Source organism: Ambystoma mexicanum, chromosome 4p (genome assembly GCF_040938575.1).
Source record: "Ambystoma mexicanum isolate Mex_15411 chromosome 4p, UKY_AmexF1_1, whole genome shotgun sequence".
In the NCBI taxonomy this organism is placed as follows: domain Eukaryota; kingdom Metazoa; phylum Chordata; class Amphibia; order Caudata; family Ambystomatidae; genus Ambystoma; species Ambystoma mexicanum.
Window position 1 is genome coordinate 288,355,776 of NC_090927.1, and position 16,642 is coordinate 288,372,417.

Consider the following 16,642-nt stretch of genomic DNA (forward strand, 5'->3'; position numbering starts at 1 on the left):
AGGTCCAAGAGGCAGAGTTTGGAGTTGGACTCCTCGACAGCAGAAGGGGCAGCTGGGACTCCACAGGGCCCAACCGGGGAAGATGGCACGGAGTCATCCAGGTTGGTCGGGGGTTTGGTGGAGGGGGAGGCCGTGCAAGCAACAGAGACGGGGTCTGGAGGTGGGGATTCCACTGGTGCTAGTGGTGCAGTGCAGGACCAGGGACAGGAGGCAGCACAGTTCGCCGCGGAGGTGCCTGTGTGCAATCCTGTCCCTGATCCTGTCACTGCATCATCTTGCACCAGCAGGGATGCCTACGTCCAGACCCGTTTTCAGGCAGGGGATGAGCTCACGACAACTGGCCTTCCTCTGCCTGTGGACGTGGCTATCCGGGTCCGGGTTGAGCCTGTCCTGACAGGTGTGGCGTTGTGTCAACGGGCCATTCGAGGTGACCTGCAGTCTTTTCATGAGGAGACTGCATGTCATCTCGAATGGCTTGTTGACCGCGTCGGCCTACTGGGACAGGTCACCCAGGCCGGATTCCTCCGTTTGATGGGGCTTGCTCCGACCCCCTCCTCAACTGAACCCCCTATGCGCCAGTCGTCCTCCGTGCCATCTTCCCACCCATTAGTCACCTGGGTGCCCTGTGGAGCTGCCTCTGACGGTGCGGCCAGACTGGTGGAGGAGGCATCCCTGCCACAGTCGGGAGTCGGACGTCCAGCAGGGGTGGCCACATCAACGACTGCACCCCAGCCAGCGGAGGATGTGCAGGCAGCAGGAGGCAGTGCACGGGCAGAGGCACAGCAGCAGCAGCAACATGGTGGGAGCCATGATGGCACGGGGCCTTCCACATCGGAGGGGCAGGCATCGGCCGGAGGACAGGAGGACCCAGGACGGAAAGTGTCTTCCGTGTGGCAGCGGTTGGGCCACGCCATAGATGCGGAGCGGCAGCGGGCGGAAGAGGCACAGCTCACGATGGTCAGGGCGGTGAACTCCATGCGCAGGGCCCTGAGGCGGGCCGAGTGCCTCAAGGCAATCCGCAGGGAGTTGGAGGTGAACATGTCGACGGCCCTGCGGACCCTCGGGGCCATGGAGGAGGACCGCCTCCGGGACATTGAGCAGGAGTTCGATGATGCCCTGGCCCGGAACATCCCAAAGTGAGCCGTCAGACTAGCCCGCTGCCCTTGTAAATAGTTCTGTAGTTAGTGTTAGGTTTCCTTTGGTTTAGCAGTTTTTTTGGACCTTTTGGACAATGGGCCACATTTTTGTATATAGTTTTTTTTTTTTAGGTAGTGTTATTAGATAGGTTTAATTTCTTCTGTTGGGATCATGGACCCTGGATTGTTTATCTGTATATAGTTGACTGTTGGATTTTCATTTTTTTTAATGATTTACCCATGGAGCAATGGTTTTCGATTTTAATTTTCCATTGGATTTACTTTTGTGGACTGTGACTTTGGACACCTTTCCTTTGGATTATGATTTGTGGTTTTGCATTATTTCACGGACATGCTGGTTTATTTTTTTTAAATTCCCATTATTGTTTGTTTATTTTTGATTCAATTTATGTTGCTTTTAATACATATTTTTTCTTCAAACTTCAATGTGTAGTATCATCTCATTGGTTTCATGCATATCATGATATGGGTTTTGACATTCACTGACACCCATCGGGTGTATGTGAGGGACATGTGTTCATTTCCAAACTTGCAATTGGGGTTCTATCATGTTATTGCCATTTCTAAGTGGGTGGATGCAATACTCGGGTGGGTGTTTGGCATTTGGAGGCTGACCATAAGGGCCAGGGATCTAGAATGTGATAACATGTTGGCTGGGGGACATGTGTGGGGGCCTGGTGGAGGGTGCCACACAGTGCTGGGGGGTGGGGGTGCTGGGAGACATGTGTGGGGGCCTGGTGGATGGTGCCCTGCACTGCTGGGGGTGGGGGTGCTGGGAGACATGAGTTGGACATCAGTGGGGGCCTGGTGGAGGGTGCCCCTGGATGCTGGGGGTGGGGATGCAGGGGGACATGTGTGGGGGCCTGGTGGAGGGTGCCCTGCACTGCTGGGGGTTGGGGGTGGTGGGAGACATGGGTTGCACATGAGTGGGGGCCTGGTGGAGGGTGCCCTGCACTGCTGGGGGGTGGGGGTGATGGGAGACATGTGTGGGGGCCTGGTGGAGGGTGCCCCTGGATGCTGGGGGGTGGGGGTGCTGGGAGACATGTGTGGGGGCCTGGTGGAGGGTGCCCTGCACTGCTGGGGGGTGGGGGCGCTGGGAGACATGAGTTGGACATGAGTGGGGGCCTGGTGGAGGGTGCCCCTGGATGCTGGGGGGTGGGGGTGCAGGGGGACATGTGTGGGGGCCTGGTGGAGGGTGCCCCTGACTGCTGGGGGGTGGGGTGCAGGGGGACATGAGTTGGACATGAGTGGGGGCCTGGTGGAGGGTGCCCCTGACTGCTGGGGGGTGGGGGTGCAGGGGGACATGAGTGGGGGCCTGGTGGAGGGTGCCCCTGAATGCTGGTGGGTGGGGGTGGAGGGGGACATGAGTGGGGGCCTGGTGGAGGGTGCCCTGCACTGCTGGGGGTGGGGGTGCTGGGAGACATGAGTTGGGCATGAGTGGGGGCCTGGTGGAGGGTGCCCCTGGATGCTGCGGGGTGGGGGTGCTGGGAGACATGAGTTGGACATGAGTGGGGGCCTGGTGGAGGGTGCCCCTGACTGCTGGGGGGTGGGGGTGCAGGGGGACATGAGTGGGGGCCTGGTGGAGGGTGCCCTGCACTGCTGGGGGGTGGGGTGCAGGTGGACATGAGTGGGGGCCTGGTGGAGGGTGCCCCTGCACTGCTGGTGGGTGGGAGTGATGGGAGACATGTGTGGGGGCCTGGTGGAGGGTGCCCCTGGATGCTGGTGGGTGGGGGTGCAGGGGGACATTAGTGGGGGCCTGGTGGAGGGTGCCCCTGACTGCTGGGGGGTGGGGGTGATGGGAGACATGAGTGGGGGCCTGGTGGAGGGTGCCCTGCACTGCTGGGGGGTGGGGGTGCTGGGAGACATGAGTTGGACATGAGTGGGGGCCTGGTGGAGGGTGCCCCTGGATGCTGGGGGGTGGGGGTGCAGGGGGACATGAGTTGGACATGAGTGGGGGCCTGGTGGAGGGTGCCCCTGACTGCTGGGGGGTGGGGGTGCTGGGATACATGAGTTGGACATGAGTGGGGGCCTGGTGGAGGGTGCCCCTGGATGCTGGGGCCTGGGGGTGCAGGGGGACATGCGTTGGTGGGCAGTAGTGCAAGGTGACATGTGGGTTGGCTGGGGGGCATAGGCATGGTGGATGGGCTGCCTGCGGGACATGTGCACGGTAGGCCCCTGTGGTGTGGGCCGTTGCAGGGGCCGTGGAGGGTGTAGAGGGTACACCTGGGAGGACCCACACGTGCAATTCACATGTGGTGCTCCCCGCGCACCCCTGGAATACACGTACCCTGATGGAATCGCGTGTGATACTTCCTGTGCACCCCTGAAATACACGTACCCTGCTGCTTTTGCATGTGATACTTTCCCCGCACCCCTGGAATACACGTACCCTGCTGCTTTTGCGTGTGATACTTCCCGCGCACCCCTGGAATACACGTACCATGATGGAATTGCGTGTGATACTTCCCGCGCACCCCTGAAATGCACGTACCCTGCTGTTTTTGCGTGTGATACTTCCCGCGCACCCCTGGAATACATGTGCCCTGATGGAATCGCGTGTGTTACTTCCCACGCACCCCTGATGTACACGTACCCAGGACAATCGCTTGTGAAACTTCCCGAGAACCACTGAAATACACGTTCCCCGCTTGGCGTTTGCTGTTTGGCTGCCCTGTGAACTGGTCCAGGGTTAGCGCAGCCCTTTGCGATGATTTGGGAATTTTGAAGGCTTTTCCTTGCGTGAGGGCGTTCTTGGGGGCGTAACTGGCGCTGCTGCAGGGTCGCTGCGCCACTCTGCGCCACGGCTGGTTTCGGAGGCTAGAATCCATGAATTTGCTGTGCGATGAAAAGGATTTTTTCGCATGCGGCTGGCGCAGTGTATCGCACGGGGACACTGTGCGCCAGCCGCGTGCGCCACTTTTGTGCGAATTTCTATGAATTACCCTCAAAGAGTTTAGCAACATGGGGGAGGACTCTAGATGAAAAGAGAATAGGGGTGTGGGAACCCCTTACACTTGAGAATAAGGACACAGGGGAAGACAAATAGGCAAGAGAGATGAAGAAACCCCTTTCAATGGAGATTTAAAATAGGGGGGCAACTCCTAGAGGAATAGAAAGGAGGTGTGTGGGAAACCTTTAAACCTGAGATTGATAAAAGGGAGAGCCCCTGAGACGAAAGGAGGCAAGGAGGAAGGACGAGCGACTAGCTCAGGGTCAAAGTGCTTGCCTTGGTAACTTGACAATGCCATGCAACATGGGTTTAAGCGCCAGTCCAGCCCTTAGAAGCTGAAAGATGTTGGTATTAATCATGCTATATATCACTCATAATACAGCCTTGAGCCCAAAACGGTGCCACGGGTATGGTGGAGCTGGAGTGATCACAGGTACAAGAAGACTCTTTCAATCATTTTGTTTTACTTTCCCCCCTTCATTAATTTGTCCACTTTGTATTATAATTCGAAAACAAATGTACACATTTAGCAGCATTCAGCATTTCCTCCTTGTAAGTATTAAGGAACGAGAAACCTATGATTATTGCTTTAAATGCCAGTGTCAAAGAATTGGGTCCAGTCCTTCTGCAATAAGATGGGTTACAGTAAAACACATTAGCATTTTTCTCATGTACAAATACAAGCAGTAGAGCACAATTATTCTGCTTGGACACAAGGCTTTATCTCCAGGAATGGGTCCTCAATCTGCGCTCTTGGATGGGCTAGGCACCACTCCCAGAGCCACTCACCCCATGCCTCTCTCTTCTTACCTCCTCTGCCTGTTCTCCCTCCTTTTACGAGATGGCCTCTGCTCTGGTCCAGTCATTGCTTTCATGACTTCCACCCTTCGCCAACATCTCCCCAGAAGCTGCAGTGCTCTTGCCCTCTCAATATCCCAACCCTCTGCCACTTACTTTCTAGAATATGCTGCACTGCCTCCCTCGTTACCCTCAATAGACAGCTCACTTGGAAATAGAGAAGGGGCTATGAGTAGTATATTCTCCATTCCTATGGTGGCAACCACTTTTGTAGCTTTTTTTTAACTTTTGAAACAGCCTCTGCTGCATTTCTGACAAGAAACAATGCTATTGGCACTCGGATCAAAATGCTGCAGTGCTAATAGGTATAATCCATTTACAGACTAACTTTCTTAGTTGGCAACAGCCTGGCAGCCTTGATAAATGTCCTTGCATGGTTTCCAGGCAATCAATGCAATGGACAAGGCCACCATGGATGACCCCTGTCTGGCCCTGTGACTCTGCCACCGAGGCATTGATATTTATATTTTATTTCCATTGCGCTCATACACGAGTGTTTCAGAGCGCAACAAGGCAAGGGTAGGGGAACAGGGGAGAATAAAAACAACGATCTTACTAGGCCCAGTGACATTGAGAACGCGCAAGTGCATGGGAGAGGGGGAGGGGGACAAGTGCATGGAAGGGGGGGAAAGGAGAGTGCAGAGCAAGGGGAAAAATAGATAAATGATGATAAATAAATAATAAAGGCAACAAACAATGGTAGTGCAGCCAGCAAGTGGCAAGTGCTAGGTTTAAGGCAGCAGGCTGGGTAGGTCTGATAAGTGCAGGAAGAAAAGGGGGGACTGTATGGGTACAGATACAGACCCCAGTGCTAAGGGTTGACCGGAGGCAGTGAGTGAGGGTGACAGGGTGACCAGGTACCTCGGCCCGGAGGACAGGGGGTGGCCAGGTCCATGGTGCTGAGAGAGAACAGAATCAGCAGGGGAGAGGGGGGGTGAAGGCAGAAGCAAAGAGGAAGGTCTTGAGGTGCTGCCGGAACCGGAGAAGGTTCTCCTCAAGTTTTAGAATGCCAGGGAGGTTGTTCCAGAGGGAGGCCCCAGCCGAAAACAGAGATCTACCACCAGCTCATTTCTTTGAGAAACGAGGCAGCAGGCTGGGTAGGTCTGATAGGTCTGATGGAGAAATTCTAATGAAGGCAGCACTATTCCGCATGCAGCACGGAATCACCCTCTCAATATGCATAACCAGGTAAGCCAAGAAGAATTGATACTGGCTTTGGCTAAATGCAACGATGTTATGCCACAGGAAGATTCCATATATGTGTTACAAATTCTCCCTGAATTTCCAAGCTGCCATTTGAAAATGTCCACCACATTTTAGGCTCCTCAGCCATCCGAAATGCCTATTCCTGCTTGTTCACCCACAGCTCGTTGTGATTGGTCAGCTGGGAATTAAATGGAAAATGCCCATGGGAGGCGGCAGGCAATGTGGCACCCTGCAAAGGCCCATGGACAAGGCCCCCTTAGAGGACCCCTGTCTGGCCCTGTGCCTCTGCCACAGAGGCACAGAGATATTCTAATGAAGGCAGCACTGTTCTGCATGCAGCGCAGGATCAGCCTCTCAATATGCATAGCCAGGTAAGCCAAGAAGAATTGATAATGGCTTTGGCTAAATTCAACAATGTTAGGCCCCAGGAAGATTCCACATATTTGTTAAAAATGATACCTGAATCTCCAAGCTGCCGTTTGAAAATGCCTGCCATATTTTCAGAGCCTCAGGCATCCAAAAGGCCTATTCCTGCTTGCCCGCCCACAGCTCGTTGTGATTGGTCAGCTGGGAATTAAATGGAAAATGCCCATGGGAGCAGGCAGGTTACGCCGGCCCCTTGCAAAGGCCCACTGACAAGGCCACCATGATGGACCTCTGTCTGGTCCTGTTAGGCCTCTGGAAGCCGCCCGCACGCCGATACTCTGCCAAGGTATGTGCTGACTCACAGCCCAAAGTGCTTTGTTGTAAAGTGTATGTCGCAAGTCCTACCTACCCATTTGGCCATCCCTCCTTCACCCTTTTTGCCAGATGCTGCTCCGACCTATCACACAAACCCCATCAGTACTACTCAAGGAGCCCACCTCCACACTTCTAACAGTTACAGGCAAACACTGGGTCTCCAAACCTTGCAGTGGACACTCACTTAATAAAAGAGCACCTCTGCTCACAAGTGATGACCGCTCACACCACTCGCTCCTCGATGCATGTACAGCACACACGGTGCTCGAAAATTAACTACATTGTATGTAACCATCCACCCAAAGTATCAGATACTGCTTGCCCCTACAAAGTAATGGGTATTCCTGCTAATGAAAATGTGATTGTTAACCCTTGTGCCCTGGCATCACTTACCACTGCCCCCTCCTTCTCAAAGAAATACTGTCAACTTTGCAACAAGATGACTACGTTACACATGTTGCCCTCTCTTGAAATTGGCTCTTCTTACTCTATCAACTGTAACACATCCTCTCCTGGCACTGCTGTCACACCGTGCATGCCAACCCTGGTGACTGTACTACCATCTTTCATAACAGACCCACCACTGACCCTGAATTGCAACTTGACAACCTCCAACCTTGACAAGCCAATACCGCTCAAAGGAGCACTGATCAATGCCAGGTCACTAATGGTTTACGCCCTCGATATCATTGACCTAATCAACTTGAACGACTAGACCTATTGGCCATAACAGAAACCTGGCTGCATGCTGCAGCTGGGCCCTCTCTCTCCCTTGCCATGCCTGACATTTACTCCATCTTCAGGAAAGATAGATTGGACTCCACGGGGCGGGGGGAGTAACTATCCTCACCAAAAACTACATGACCATCAGAGAGATGAAGAACCATGTCTTTTAGAGAGGGGAATTGATGTAAATTAAATTCAGGGCTGGACTGCCCCACCGGGACATCCGCCGGTAGGCCTCTGGCCATAGGGCCTCTTTGGAGCGGAAGGATACACATGGCGTGATTCCACCTTCGCCTGGGTGGTTTGCTTTGAATTGGCTACCTGCAGTGCCGGCTGCCACCACCGACCGAGACAGGTGGTGCACATTTCTTTTTCTTCTCAGCAGGGCTGGCCATGGGAAGCTGGGCTGACGGCCCCCGCCTGCGCATGAGGGCCCCCTGGGCTGGGCACCGAAGCCGCACATGCCCTGCACAGTGCACACATTGCCAGTGCAGATCAGCAGGGCAGGCTACAGCAGCCGGCCCAGGCAGTGTGAGGCCGTCGTCTGGCAAGATCAATGACGACTGGAAGGTAAGCAAGCAGATGCTGAACAACGAGATATCATATCATATTAAGAACTTTTTGTCACAGCCTCCCACCCAGTACCCTCCGTATTCACATTCGATTTGCAAGCCCGTGCATTGAAAAAGACCCCTTTCCCACTCTTCTGCTCCGGGTCATGGAAAGGCCCCTTTCAGAGATAACTGTCCGGTCAGCAACGCATATGCAGCATGACTATGCACCCTAGCGGGCCATCATCACACCCCAGTCCCCATTCACAAGGGATGGTTTCCAGTGCCCACAGGGGCTGCACCCATTGCGCTGAAGCCTCTACCACTAGCCACATTTGGCGCGCAGAGGCCTATGGACAGGTACACAGCTGAAAGGCCCTTGTCATGGAACAATGCCCGACATGCGCTTACTGGGCCCTGGAGACTCCGAGCCCCTCGAGGCGAGGAGAAATGTGTGGAGAACCCCATGCTCCGAAGTGGTGATTTATTTCAATGTAAGTGGCATGTTTGGGTGTAAAGTGCTTTATTGCCCTGTCATGAGTGCTGACTAACATGGTTTTCTCGGTTCGGCTCCAGCTTGTGCATTTATTGTGGGGAAAAGGATAAGTCGTTCACGGAGGAAGGCTTGGATCTGCATTACTGGAAGCACTGCCCCATGCTCAGGAAATGCGAGTACTGCAAGCAGGTAAGTGTGTGTGCGTGGCCCTACCACTGTGTCACTTGTAGAAAAGTAGTTTTCTTCAGTGTGTTAGATACTGTACTGCTTCTGTTCCATGCTTAAAATGTAATGGGTTGGTCACGTCAGTAAAAAAACATCAAACCGAATGCATTCATTTAACTTTGTCGCATTGTTAAGTTAAACATTTGTGTTAAAGTTAATTCTCATTATTTGCTTGTATAGGTGGGTGTTATCCCGGAGCTGTGTGTAAAAAGAGGATGCACAGCCGAAGGGTTACAGCACAACCTACTTTATTTCTATACTTTTACTAACTGGAGCCAACCGCGCCTTCCCCGTTTAACTCCCCCCAACTTATGTCAGTGGTCCCGCCCCTTTATGGGCGGACCTGCTTCTTAAAGGTGCAGTGGTCCCTAACACCACCCCCAGACAATTGTTCAAACATCGGGGCTAGCACTCTTCAACCAGTCATACTGGTGTCTTGATCACTCGCTGTGGCTTCTCATGTCGAGTCTCCACTTCTTCGCCAGCTAAGTCTTTGGGCGTTGCTCTGCGCCTGGTATCAGTGTCCTGTTTAGCTCTGTCTTTCACTTCTGCATCTCTGTGAGCTACTTCAACCTCAGTGTCATCTAAGGTGGACGAACTTCGTAAGATGCGAGTGTGCACATCATATCGGATCATTTGCTCTGCAGGTGTTTTTTTGGTGGCCTCTTGAGGAGTATTTCGATAGTCTCTGTGGAGCTGGCATAGTGCTTGATGTGGACTCACTGCTTTGATGCGGGCTCTTTGGATTGTCTTTTTTATTGATGCCATAAACCATTCCGCCATGTCATTCGCCTGCGGCCGCAGAGTTGTTATTTTCATATGCTTGAATCCTAGATGTCTTGCTAGTGCTGCAATTTCATATCCGTTGAACGGTGGCCCATTGTCAGATTTGATTATCCTGGGAATGCCCCATGCACTGAGTAATTCGTCAAGCACAGTAGCTACCTAAGAAAATGCTGTGGTGGTTAGTTTCTTGACGATGGGAAACCGCGTGTACTCGTCAATCAGGAGGAGGAAGTATTCTCTGGATTCCATTGGCCCGTAGAAATCAGCGGCTACCCTTTCCCATAGTCTTTCTGGTATTTGGGTGTGTTGCAGTGGCACAGGAGGTTCAGCAGGCAACGTGCACTGGCAGGCGTGGCAGTTCTTCATCCATTCATCCACTGCTGCGTTCAGAAAGCGGAACCATATGTGGCAACGCAGTTGCTTTTTCGTGTTCTGGGCTCCTCAGTGTCCTTTGTGTGCGGTGCGGACAACATCTGCCCTCAGGGCGGCAGGGATGACGATGCGGAAGCCTCTGAGAAGTATGTTGCGGTCTTTCACGGCCAGCTCGTTGTGCACTCTAGCAAGTCTTTCTATGTCTTCTTTGCACACCCCAGGGTGAGCCAGCATTGCGCGTTGGTAGTCTCTCCATTTGTTGGTTGAAGTGAGACTGATGGCAAGTGAGGTTGTGTGGTCTGCTGCTGAGGCCGCAGCAACCGTTTCCATGGATAGTGCGGGTGGTAGCGAGTTCGTCACCACATAGTTGATGTATGCGACATCACCTCCCTGGGTCAGCGGGGGCCCCACCGGATGTCCCGACAAATAGTCAGCGGGGTTCAGGTCACCTCCTGGGCGGTGTATATGTCATAGTCATATTCTTGAAGGCGAATGCCCCAGCCTACTATCCTTGGAGGAATTTTCGAGTGTGGGTTTGCCAAACAGCGAGAGCAATGCCTGGTGGTCAGTTATTAGGGTGAATTTTTTTCCAATCAGGAAGTTATGAAAGTGTTTGCAGGCCCAGACCACCGCCAGGCTTTCCTTCTCTGCCTGTGTGTAGGCCGCCTCCAGAGGAGACAACGCCCTACTTGCATAGGATACTACGTGTCTAGCGTTGACATCAGGACCACTTGTCTGTGCTAATATGGCTCCTAGACCCACCTGCGTGTGCCAAGACGGGTTGAAGTAGGCTAGGCGATGAGCCTCCATTAGTGCCTGTTTGATCACGCCGAATGTGCGTTGGCATGCTGGGGACCAGTCGAACATCGCATCTTTCTATAGGAGTTTCCGAAGTGGTTCCGTGAGTGAAGCATAATGAGGTATGTACCTGGCGCAGTAATGGTGTTCACCTTCTCGGGGTCGGGCGTCATCCCTTCGCTCAAGAAGATGTGACCAAAATATTTTAGTTTAGATTTGCTGAACCAGCATTTTTCAATGTTCAGTGTGAGATCAGCGGCTTGTACAGCTTTGCATGTGGCGAGGAGAGCAGCATCATGAGTCTCTTTGGATGAGCCAAAGATGAGGATGTCATCGCTATAGTTTAAGGCTCCCCCGATTGGTCTGATGATTTGCCTCACAGCCTCCTGGAAGATTTCGGTGGCGGATGAGATACCAAATTTCAGCTTTCAGTATCTAAACAGGCCGTCGTGGGTGGCAAATGTCATTATTACCCTGGAGTCCTGGTGCAGTTCCAATTGGTGGTAACCCTGTATCAGGTCGAGTTTGGAGAACATGTGGGCGTTGTTTAGCTGCACTATCAGGTCCTCTATACATGGGCCTGGATGTCTTTCACGTTGAATGGCAGTGTTGGCCACTCGCATGTCGATGCATAAGCGTAGTCTGATGCCTTCTTTTGGTACGATGACTAGGGTGAGACCCATGGTATTGGTCCCATTGCAGGCTCGATGATGCCGTTGGAGAGTAGTTGCTCAAGCTCTCTGGAAACCGACTCTCCTCAGGTGTTGTGGAATGGATCTCACTGTTGGGTCTATGTGTAGTTTGATTGGGGGACATTTAAGTTTCCCCAGACCCATGCACAGCTGTGGGAATCGCTGCTCGATGTCTGCTTTGGTGATGGGACTTTGGGGAGGTCCGTGGAGAATGGTCCTGACATGCTCCATTGGGTCCTGCTGAATCGTAGTTGCAAAGATTATGTCACCAACCCCCACATGGATGTCAATTAGCCCTAGGCGTGAGGTGGTGTAGTAACTGAGAAGGCACCGACCCATGGTGAGGGATCGGATGACGTGGATGGTGGCGTCTACCTGTCGTCCTTTGAGGAGGAGAGGGCGAGTGAAATGTTCAATAGCCGTTAAGGGAGTGGCTGCTCCCCACTGGAAGATTCTGGATTGTGCCGGTCCGAGCTTCGGAGGATTCGGGATTTTCAGATAATCCTGCTTGCCCATAATGTTAACGGTGGCGCCCGAATCCACCATAAAGTGTAATAGACAGTTGTCCATTTTGATTGGTATTTTCGGGGCTTCTCTGGCTTCTTTGCTATCGAGCACGAGGTTGACGTACTCATCCTTGGGGTTTTGGTCATAGTACATTGTGCCAGACGTTGTTGTCGGCTCATGATAGCACACCTCTTCTGCATATCCTTCTGGTGGGTTGTCATAATCATCCATGAGATAGGGTGGTTGTTCCCCGTAATCTTGTGTTTGGGGATATTCTTGGAACTGGCATTCGTCGATGGCTCGCACATATCGGCAATGGTTTGGTTGATAGTATCTTTGTGGTCCATATTGGGGAAATGGCAGGCGGAAGGGCGTCCTACTGGATGCTTGCGGTCTCATGGTGGGAAATGGTTTCCACTCTCTGCACACAGATTGGAAATGTCCTTCCCTTCCGCAGTTAGTACATCTTTGTTATAGGGCCGGGCAGGACCCTGAGTGTGGGAAAGCCATGCTGCACAGGTAGCATTGCTGCTGTTGTCGTGGTACTTGCGGGGCTTGTGGTCTGTATGAGTAGGTTCCTTTGTCACCTTGGCGAGGTGGGGGTGGCTGGACAGCTGCAATGAGTTCGGTGGTATCATGTTTTGGTGCGTTGGTGCCTGTCATGGAGGAGGCTTGGGCATCCACCTTCTCAAAAATGTTAGCGAGTTCGCTGACCTCAGGGATTGTGAGGGGCTTCTTCAGGAGTTGCTTCTTGAGTGATGGAGACAGGCAGCCTTCGATGATTCTCAGGCTTATTGCTTCCTCAAGGGAGAAGGCGTCAAATTGGCAGTGGTCACCTTTCACTCTTAGGCGAGTGATGTATTCATCAACAGTCTCTTGTGGTTTTTGCGAGCACTGGTTGAACAGATATCTCTCATAGTCGTGGTTGGGTTCGATTATGAGTAGCTTGTCAAGTGCTTTGATTAGTACTGCAAAGTCATTTTGCTCCCCTCCTACCAGGTTGAGGAAAATGTCCCTTATGTGGGGTGAGTCGCTGTGCCCTGATCCCCTTCCAAAATGATGAAAGTCCTCCAACCACTCGGCCATCATGGGCTTTTCGTGGCTTGTGGGGTTGTGGTGAATGGCAGCGGCATCCACAGTTGAATGGATTTTGCGGCGTGGACTGGTTGGGGTGAGGGTGGGTTGCTGGAGTTGCTCATGATGGCGGTAGGATGTGCTTGCCAGGGATGTCGGGCTTGGAGAGTCTCTTATTGTTGTCATGAGCTGACGGTCGTGTTACTCCTGGGTGGATGGCTGGGCAGGATCTGCACGTCTGGTGGGTCCGCCCCCGTGAACTGTAGCAAGGCCGCGTAGTGCAATGTCTTGGGGTCTAGGGGCTGTTAACCGTGAATCACCTTTGGGAGGCAGTTTTCTCTGGGGCTGAGATGCCTGGGCCTATTCCAATAGAGATGGTGAAGCGCAGTGTGATCTGGGAACGGAGGGGCTGCTCACCGTAACGTGTGCATGTGCTCTGCAGAGTGAGGCAGATGCTTGTCTCATGTGCAGGCTTTGGCCTCGTGAAACTTGAAGGGGCAGGGTGCCCTTCTCTCAGGCAGCGTGGCACTGCAGTTCTGTGCGAGCCGCGTGTGGAGGCATGGAGCATTGGGCTGCTGGAAGCAGCTGATGGCAGATGCAGATGCAAGAGGAGTCGGAGCGCTGGCGCAGTGGGATCACCGGCCACGTTAGAAGGAGGCGGACTGGTGGGCTGCCAGGGAGCATGAGCGCTGTAGGCCTGGCAGATTGCCAGGGATCAGGAGCTCTGGCACGGTGGGATCACCGGCCATGTCAAGGAGAAGGAGACCTGCCGGACTGCCAGCACGTAGGACGCACGGCGGACTGCCGGCAAAGGAGGACTCCAGCGTGCTGGAGAGACACCTCGTCGCCAGTGTTACCCCGGACAGGGCCGGGGCTGTGTGTAAAAAGAGGACGCACAGCCGAAGGGTTACAGCACAACCTTCTTTATTTCTATACTTTTACTAACTAGCGCCAACCCCCCAACTTACGTCAGCGGTCCCGCCCCTTTGTGGGCGGACCTGCTTCTTAAAGGTGCAGTGGTCCCTAACAGTGGGGGAAGCCCAAATTCCTGTAAATACTGCTGCTTCCCCCACCTGTAGAGTCGCATGTGACTTTGCGTGACAGCTATAGGGCAAATAGCACAAACAAGGCCCTTAAAGGGAGGGGGGGGTGCTTAGAGAGAAAACAGTGAGGCACCCGTGGGGTGCAGGGCCCTAGCCCTGGCCAGTATTGTTTGCATGTCTTCAGATGGAACTTACCTTGTCTCATCTCTGTTTGGGTCAATTCAAAGAGAATGGCGTTAACAAGAGATCTTAACCAATCATTGGGCCTCATTACGAGGTGGGCGGTAAGGGATTACCGGCGCCGGTAAGGGCACCGGTGCCAGTAATCCCTTACCGCCCTACTACGAGTTCCCTTTGCGGGTCCTTCCTTAACGCCTGTTTTTTTCAGGCGTTACGGACGGGACCCGCAAAGGGACTCTAGAGCTAATAATGCGGTACCATTATTGGCGCCTTCCCCATTCCTATTGAGCCCTATGGGGCTCACATAGGAATGGGGAATGGCCCTGGTGAATGGGGAATTACTGGTCCCTCCGACCTCGGAATGGACCGGTAATTGCTCCATTCGCCAGGGCGGAGTCGAAAGGGTTTTGGAGGCAGCCATGGAGCTAATAGCTCCATGGCTACCTCCAACCTCGTAATGAGGCCCATTGACTTCCCCGGTCACCATAAAACAAATGACCCCTCCTCCTCCTTGGAAGAGCACTAGCTTGAGGGGTATGGACATGGCTCCACACTCACAAGCCGTTAAGTTAATTGAAATTATTCCGCCCAACAAGGCCCTTAACAATCACATACACTTCAATGGGGTCTCACGGTCCAAAAAAAAATTAATCTTTTTCACTCAGCCTGTGAATTCAAAAGGTTCAGAAGTATGGGGCTTTCAATTCTATAGTTAACTTCATTGCCCTGTTTCCCCAGGTAAACTAGATGAAGCGCTTGCAACCAAAATACAACGTGCCAGCAGTATGGCTCAGTGGGTTTAAGCACTAGTTTCCGTGACAGGATAGCTCATGGGCAACGCGGTTGTTGTGTAAGCAGATAAGGCATAGCATCACAGGTTCAAATCCCGGGCTCACGCTTACAAACCTTCGTTATAAATTAACAATTCTAATTATACTTGTGTATATTTTAGGTCACTAGATCGATAGCCCAACAGCCAGGGATACCGCAGCCTATCAACGTTTCATCAGGAACCTTAACATGTGGCAAGATATCGCCACCAGGCGGCAGGTGGCAGGAGACAGTTTCCACGGTAATCATATAAAGAAGTGACTTGTAAAACGAATAACACGAAATTCAAAAACCATCCTTTCTTACCTTTGCAAAAAATAAAAGAAATAAAAAAGTGTGGTGATTGAAGTTGCACAGGCTCAGCCCCCATTGGCTGAGCAGTCACTCGTTGATTGGTAGCTGACCTGGTCGCTCATACCTTAAGCATAGCTGCTAACTTTCCCAGTTCCATTTGTCTCTTCCAGTTTCTCCTTGTTTTTTCTCCAATTACATGCTGGAACTTGTAGTTTCGTTTTCCCCATTGTAAGGGTGGGCGTATAGATCCCAAGCATGCAGTGCGGGAAACTGGGACGGGTTTGAAGAGACACGCGTGGAATTGGGAAAGTTGGCAACTGTGCTTTAGAAGGTTTCCCATCCCTATTGGATGGTTGCATTTCTTTTCACATTGGGGTAATTCTTTGCATGCTGCCCTTTTGCTTTGTGGAATAACTACCACGTGGCTGCCGTAATGCTGCTGAATTAACAAGGCCTCTGTATTCTGGAGAAGGCTAGGAGAACCCGCAGGCAAAGCCTCAATTAGCAAAGTGCGCACCAGGATGATATTGCAGTGTACGTTTCCATATTTGCGTACACTCACGTGTGTGTATACCGTCAGTAGAGTGCAGCATGTCTTTGGGAAAGACTTGTACAGTTAAACGCTATTCACTTGCAGTCCAGTCTATGACTGCATAGCAATCCGTAGCATGTTTTATATAATAGTAATACAAGTGGCTGTGATCAGACCAGTGCTTAGTTGATATTTAGTTGAACTCAGTAACACGTGTGCTAAAAAGACTGCGACAGAAACCGGTCCGCGAAGTATGTTCTTGCACAGCCAAATTAATGGCCACTTTTCATTTAAAAAACAGCCATTCTCCGTCGGATCGATAGCCTGCGTGACTGTTCAATTAGTTTGTAATGGGGGCAGCTACCAGGGGTGTTGCGAGATCCTGGGCTACACTAATTCTGGGACTCTGGGTTAGCTAGCCTTTTGGTTGTAGCCCCTGAGCTTCTATCTGGGGCTACAACCAAAAGAACCAGGGCTATAGCCAAGGGTGAACTGGCCTATAGGAACTCAGGAGATTTCCCGGTAGGCCTCTACACCCTGGGTCTCTTTTGTGTGGTATTTCCAAATGTTAACATAGGAAAAGTGTTGGTCTCACTGAAAATATGTAATATGGGGCCACTTTG